Here is a 7,769-nt window from a genome sequence, read left to right as displayed (position 1 = left end):
CAGAGCTTCAGTAACTCGATACTTTCATGATGAGGATTATTCTAGTTCTGATTCCTTTTATAATTTCTTATTTAGCAGTTGACCCCTCATGAGTCGACACACCAGGGCCAACGGTCGCAGTAATGTCTTATCATTGTGATATTCTAACTAAATAATTCGCATTTGCATTCAACTCTCAAATATTATTTTGAGAACCAATGTCGAGTGCTACTGCGCGATCAACTGCCCTGCAGTGTTGTAATGTGTAATCCACTCCAGTGTTGTATTGTGTAATCCACTCCAGTGTTTTAATGTGTAATCCTCTCCAGTGTTTTAATGTGTAATCCTCTCCAGTATTTTAATGTGTAATCCTCTCCAGTGTTTTAATGTGTAATCCTCTCCAGTGTTTTAATGTGTAATCCTCTCCAGTATTTTAATGTGTAATCCTCTCCAGTGTTTTAATGTGTAATCCACTCCAGTGTTTTAATGTGTAATCCTCTCCAGTATTTTAATGTGTAATCCTCTCCAGTGTTTTAATTTATAATCCTCTCCGGTGTTTTAATTTGTAATCCTCTCTGGTGTTTTAATTTGTAATCCTCTCCAGTGTTTTAATGTGTAATCCTCTCCAGTGTTTTAATGTGTAATGCTCTCCAGTGTTTTAATGTGTAATGCCCTCCAGTGTTTTAATGTGTAATCCTCTCCAGTGTTTTAATGGGTAATCCCCTCCAGTGTTTAAATGTATAATCCTCTCCAGTATTTAAATGTGTAATCCTCTCCAGTGTTTTAATGTGTAATCCCCTCCAGTGTTTAAATGTATAATCCTCTCCAGTGTTTTAATGAGTAATCCTCTCCAGTGTTTTAATGTGTAATCCTCTCCAGTGTTGTAGTGTGTACTAATAATCCATTCAAATGTGTAAATATGTAATCAATTCCAGTGTTTTAGTGTGTTGCGTAATCCATCCCGTGTTGTAATGTTTAATCAATTCCAGTGTTTTAATGTGTAATCCGCTTTAGTATTGTAGTTTGTAATCCACTCCAGTGTTGAAGTGTGTAATCCATTCAAGTGTGTAATCCACTCCAGTGTTGAAGTGTGTAATCCACACGAGTTTTGTAGTGTGTAATCCACACCAGTGTTGTAGTGTGTAATCAACTCCAGTGTTGTAGTGTGTAATCCACACCAGTGTTGTAGTGTGTAATCCACACCAGTGTTGTAGTGTGTAATCCACTCCAGTGTTGAAGTGTGTAATCCACTCCAGTGTTGTAGTGTGTAATCTACTCCAGTGCTGCAGTGTCTAATCCATTCAAGTGGTTAATCCACTCCAGTGTTGTAGTGTGTAATCCACACCAGTGTTGTAGTGTGTAATCCATACCGGTATTGTAGTGTGTAATCCACTCCAGTGTTGAAGTGTGTAATCCACACCAGTGTTGTAGTGTGTAATCCACTCCAGTGTTGTAGTGTGTACTCCTCACCAGTGTTGTAGTGTGTAATCCACTTCAGGATTGATGTGTTTAATCCACACCAGTGTTGTAGTGTGTAATCCACACCAGTGTTGTATTGTGTTTAATCCACTCCAGTGTTGTAGTGTGTAATCCACATCACTGTTGTAGTGTGTAATCTACTCCAGTGCTGCAGTGTGTAATCCATTAAAGTGTGTAATCCACTCCAGTGTTGAAGTATGTAATCCACACCAGTGTTGTAGTGTGTAATCCACGCCAGTGTTGTAGTGTGTAATCTACTCAAGTGCTGAAGTGTGTAATCCATTCAAGTGTGTAATCCACTCCAGTGTTGAAGTGTGTAATCCACACGAGTTTTGTAGTGTGTAATCCACACCAGTGTTGTAGTGTGTAATCAACTCCAGTGTTGTAGTGTGTAATCCACACCAGTGTTGTAGTGTGTAATCCACACCAGTGTTGTAGTGTGTAATCCACTCCAGTGTTGAAGTGTGTAATCCACTCCAGTGTTGTAGTGTGTAATCTACTCCAGTGCTGCAGTGTCTAATCCATTCAAGTGGTTAATCCACTCCAGTGTTGTAGTGTGTAATCCACACCAGTGTTGTAGTGTGTAATCCATACCGGTATTGTAGTGTGTAATCCACTCCAGTGTTGAAGTGTGTAATCCACACCAGTGTTGTAGTGTGTAATCCACTCCAGTGTTGTAGTGTGTACTCCTCACCAGTGTTGTAGTGTGTAATCCACTTCAGGATTGATGTGTTTAATCCACACCAGTGTTGTAGTGTGTAATCCACACCAGTGTTGTATTGTGTTTAATCCACTCCAGTGTTGTAGTGTGTAATCCACATCACTGTTGTAGTGTGTTATCTACTCCAGTGCTGCAGTGTGTAATCCACACCAGTGTTGTATTGTGTTTAATCCACTCCAGTGTTGTAGTGTGTAATCCACGCCAGTGTTGTAGTGTGTAATCTACTCAAGTGCTGAAGTGTGTAATCCATTCAAGTGTGTAATCCACTCCAGTGTTGAAGTGTGTTATCCACACCAGTGTTGTAGTGTGTAATCCACACCAGTGTTGTAGTGTGTAATTCACTCCAGTGTTGAAGTGTGTAATCCACACCAGTGTTGTAGTGTGTAATCCACTCCAGTGGTGTAGTGTGTAATCCACACCAGTGTTTTTGTGTGTAATCCATTCAAGTGTGTAATCCACTCCAGTGTTGTAGTGTGTAATCCACTTCAGTGATGTAGTGTGTACTCCACACCAGTGTTGTAGTGTGTAATCCATTCAAGTGTGTAATCCACTCCAGTGTTGTAGTGTGTAGTCCACTCCAGTGTTGTGGTAGGTAATCCACTCCAGTGATCTAGTGTGTAATCCAATCCATTGTTGTCGCGTGTAATCCACTCCAGTGTTGTAGTGTGTAATCCACTCCAGTGTTGTAGTGTGTAATCCACTTCAGTGATGTAGTGTGTACTCCACACCAGTGTTGTAGTGTGTTATCCACTCCAGTGTTGTAGTGTGTAATCCACTTCAGTGATGTAGTGTGTACTCCACACCAGTGTTGTAGTGTGTAATCCATTCAAGTGTTTAATCCACTCCAGTGTTGTCCACTCAAGTGTTGTGGTAGGTAATCCACTCCAGTGATCTAGTGTGTAATCCAATCCATTGTTGTCGCGTGTAATCCCCTCCAGTGTTGTGGTGTGTTATCCACACCAGTATCTTAATGATTTTATTCGGGATCCACACCAGTGTGTTGATGTGTAATCCATTCCTGTGTTTTAATGTGGGATTTACATCAGTGTATTGATGTGTAATCCACTCCAGTATTGTAGTGTGTAATCCACTCCAGTGTTGAAGTGTGTAATCCACACCAGTGTTGCAGTGTGTAATCCACTCCAGTGTTGTAGTGTGTAATCCACACCAGTGTTGAGTGTGTAATCCACGCCAGTGTTGTAGTGTGTAATCCACTCCAGTGTTGTAGTGTGTAATCCACATCAGTGTTGTAGTGTGTAATCTACTCCAGTGCTGCAGTGTGTAATCCATTCAAGTGTGTAATCCGATCCAGTGTTGAAGTGTGTAATCCACACCAGTGTTGTAGTGTGTAATCCATTCAAGTGTGTAATCCACTCCAGTGTTCAAATGTGTAATCCACACCAGTGTTGTAGTGTGTAATCCACTCCAGTTTTGTAGTGTGTAATCCACACCAGTGTTTTAGAGTGTAATCCATTCAAGTGTTTAGTCCGATCCAGTGTTGTAGTGTGTAATCCACTTCAGTGATGTAGTGTGTATTCCACACCAGTGTTGTAGTGTGTAATCCATTGAAGTGTGTAATCCACTCCAGTGTTGAAGTGTGTAGTCCACTCCAGTGTTGTGGTAGGTAATCCAATCTAGTGATCTAGTGTGTAATCCAATCCATTGTTGTCGCGTGTAATCCACTCCAGTGATGTAGTGTGTACTCCACAGAAGTGTTGTAGTGTGTAATCAATTCAAGTATGTAATCCACTCCAGTGTTGTCGCATGTAATCCACTCCAGTGTTGTAGTGTGTAATCCACTCCAGTGTTGTAGTGTGTAATCCACTTCAGTGATGTAGTGTGTACTCCACACCAGTGTTGTAGTGTGTTATCCATTCAAGTGTGTAATCCACTCCAGTGTTGTAGTGTGTAGTCTACTCCAGTGTGGTGGTAGGTAATCCACTCCAGTGATCTAGTGTGTAATCCAATCCATTGTTGTCGCGTGTAATCCCCTCCAGTGTTGTAGTGTGTAATCCACACCAGTATCTTAATGATTTTATTCGGGATCCACACCACTGTGTTGATGTGTAATCCACTCCAGTGTTGTTGTGTTTAATCCACTCAATTGTTGTAGTGTGTAATCCATTCAAGTGTTGTAGTGTGTAATCCACACCAGTGTTGTTGTGTTTAATCCATTCAAGTGTTATAGTGTGTAATCTACTCCAGTGCTGTAGTGTGTAATCCACTCAAGTGTTGTAGTGTGTAATCTACTCCAGTGCTGGAGTGTGTAATCCATTCAAGTGTTGTAATGTGTAATCTACTCCAGTGCTGTCGTGTGTAATTCATTCAAGTGTTGTAGTGTGTTATCCACTCCAGGTTTGTTTTTGTTTTATCCACTACATTGTTGTTGTGTTTAATCCACTCAAGTGTTGTAGTGTGTAATCTACTCAAGTGTTGTAGTGTGTAATCTACTCCAGTACTTTAGTGTGTAATCAATTCAAGTCTTGAAGTGTGTAATCCACAGCAGTGTTGTAGTGTGTAATCTACTCCAGTGCTGTAGTGTTTAATCCACTCAAGTGTTGTAGTGTGTAATCCACTCAAGTGTTGTAGTGTGTAACCTACTCCAGTGCTGTAGTGTTTAATCCACTAAAGTGTTGTAGTGTGTAATCCACTCCAGGTTTGTTTTTGTTTTATCCACTACAGTGTTGTTGTGTTTAATCCACTCAAGTGTTGTAGTGTGTAATCTACTCAAGTGTTGTAGTGTGTAATCTACTCCAGTGCTGTAGTGTGTAATCCATTCAAGTCTTGAAGTGTGTAATCCACAGCAGTGTTGTAGTGTGTAATCTACTCCAGTGCTGTAGTGTTTAATCCACTCAAGTGTTGTAGTGTTTAATCCACTAACGTGCTGTAGTGTGTAATCTACTCCAGTGCTGTAGTGTTTCATCAACTCAAGTGTTGTAGTGTGTAATCCACTCCAGGTTTGTTTTTGTTTTATCCACTACAGTGCTGTAGTGTTTAATCCATTCAAGTGTTGAAGTGTGTAATCCACACCAGTGTTGTAGTGTGTAATCTACTCCAGTGCTGTAGTGTGTAATCCATTCAAGTGTTGTAGTGTGTAATCTACTCCAGTGCTGTAGTTTGTTATCCGTTCAAGTGTTGTAGTGTGTAATCTACTCCAGTGCTGTAGTGTGTAATCCATTCAAGTGTTGTAGTGTGTAATCTACTCCAGTGCTGTAGTGTGTAATCTACTCCAGTGCTATAGTGTGTAATCCGTTCAAGTCTTGAAGTGTGTAATCCACAGCAGTGTTGTAGCGTGTAATCTACTCCAGTGCTGTAGTGTTTAATCCACTCAAGTGTTGTAGTGTGTAATCCGTTCAAGTCTTGAAGTGTGTAATCCACAGCAGTGTTGTAGTGTGTAATCTACTCCAGTGCTGTAGTGTTTAATCCACTCAAGTGTTGTAGTGTGTAATCCACTCCAGGTTTGTTTTAGTTTTATCCACTACAGTGTTGTTGTGTTTAATCCACTCAAGTGTTGTAGTATGTAATCTACTCAAGTGTTGTAGTGTGTAATCTACTCCAGTGCTATAGTGTGTTATCCGTTCAAGTCTTGAAGTGTGTAATCCACAGCAGTGTTGTAGTGTGTAATCTACTCCAGTGCTGTAGTGTTTAATCCACTCAAGTGTTGTAGTGTGTAATCCACTCAAGTGCTGTAGTGTGTAATCTACCCCAGTGCTGTAGTGTGTTAAACCACTCCAGTGCTGTAGTGTGTAATCCACTCCAGTGTTGTAGTGTGTAATCCACACCAGGTTTTTTTTGTTTTATCCACTACAGTGTTGTTGTGTTTAATCCACTCAAGTGTTGAAGTGTGTAATCTACTCAAGTGTTGTAGTGTGTAATCCACTCCAGGTTTGTTTTTGTTTTATCCACTACAGTGTTGTAATGTTTTTTATCCATTACAGTGTTGTAGTGTGTAATCCACTCCAGTATCTTAATGATTTTATTTGGGATCCACACCAGTGTTTTGATGTGGGATCAACACCAGTGTGTTAATGTGTAATCAATTCCAGTGTTTTAATCTTAATCTGTGAATCTTACTTTGACATAATTGAGTTCTTTTTGATAGTTTTCCAAATATATGTATAGTTCTCAAAGAGAAGACTACACAGGTAAGCTGTGTGGGAATGCTTATCACGAGGATAAGCACCCCACTTCCTTCCCACTTAGCAAACAACCCGGTACAATAACGTCTTTGGAAAACGTTTTCAGTTAGATCCAGTAGTGAAAGGATTCACTTCTGTATGTTCGCAGTAGCAAGGGAAAAGACTGTGAGGACACACGACCCATTGAAATAGCATGGACGCGTAAACAACCAGGACCGTGCCCTAAAGGTGGACCGTCTTAGGTGCAGACCAGTGGTAAATGATATTTACAAGACATTCACAATGTATAGCTTGCATGTGTAGGTCGTCCATACACTAGTTCCAAAATATTTTACAGCAAATAAATTAGATGAAACAAACAACAAATGATTTTTCTATGGTGATGTATCTTATACGGGTATGGTTTAGATGTGTTTTTTACACAAAAGAAATTCGGATTGGTAAGCAAGCAAAACATTGCTTATATAAACACGGAACCGGGAAAAACAGATTTCAGCTGGTGAATTGATATAAACATAATTATGTTTAAAATAAATATATTATGCATCTACATCTGTAACCGTAAGCTAGAGCTAATTATGTCCTAGCTAAAGTGATACAGTATCAAAATTTCGATTTTTATCCCAAATTGATTTATATTATTATTGCTATTCGAATCTTTTGCTTTTAATAATTATATCGTCGACTGATTTCAGAATGTCCATGTTGATTGAGTCACTAAATGAAGCGTTGCCGCATTCAGCTGTTTTCAGCTTTTATCCATGGCTATTAAAATACATATTATTTCTAATGTTTGGATAGTTTCTGCATGAAAATAGAAAATGCATGAAGAAAGGATTACCACAGCTGTGGTCAGATCTGTTCGATATATGTCGCTTGAATTTATGAGCGATTAGTTCGCTGCAACCGAACCTGAGACGACAATGCATAATTTGACAGAATCTAGAACCGAAGTTTAAGTTTATATGTTTACGACTAGTGTCCGGGGTATTGATTAAAATGTTAAATTCTCTGTTGACCCAGTTTGAAATTTAAACCAAATTCATTATTAATACACGTGGCTGACTGCCGCAGCTGGATAATCATCATCATTTATTTCTAAAAAAAAACACCCACGGTGGTACAGGAGAAAAAAAAGTTTCTTAATATGATAATAATCAATATTTAACAAGATGTCGGTTATACTGTACAGATATTTGGCGATAAACATTTTGCTTGAAGATTTGTACGAACATTTAAACCGTAACACTTACATAAGCAAACACACATATACAGTTACACTCAAAGGTACTTAGCTATTATACATATGAATTTTACAAGGTTCTTGATTTCTTTTACATTTCTGGTACTCAACATTTTTTTGTATTTTATTATATTCGGAAATTGCGTTTATTTATTCGAGATAAGTTTAGATCTAGATTCACGGAACGCTTCACATTTAAACATGTAGT

This window comes from Haliotis rufescens, unplaced genomic scaffold (genome assembly GCF_023055435.1).
Source record: "Haliotis rufescens isolate VD_foot unplaced genomic scaffold, xgHalRufe1.0.p SCAF_7, whole genome shotgun sequence".
NCBI lineage: Eukaryota > Metazoa > Mollusca > Gastropoda > Lepetellida > Haliotidae > Haliotis > Haliotis rufescens.
The sequence above is the reverse complement of the archived record's forward strand: the minus strand, read 5'-3'. Positions refer to the sequence as shown.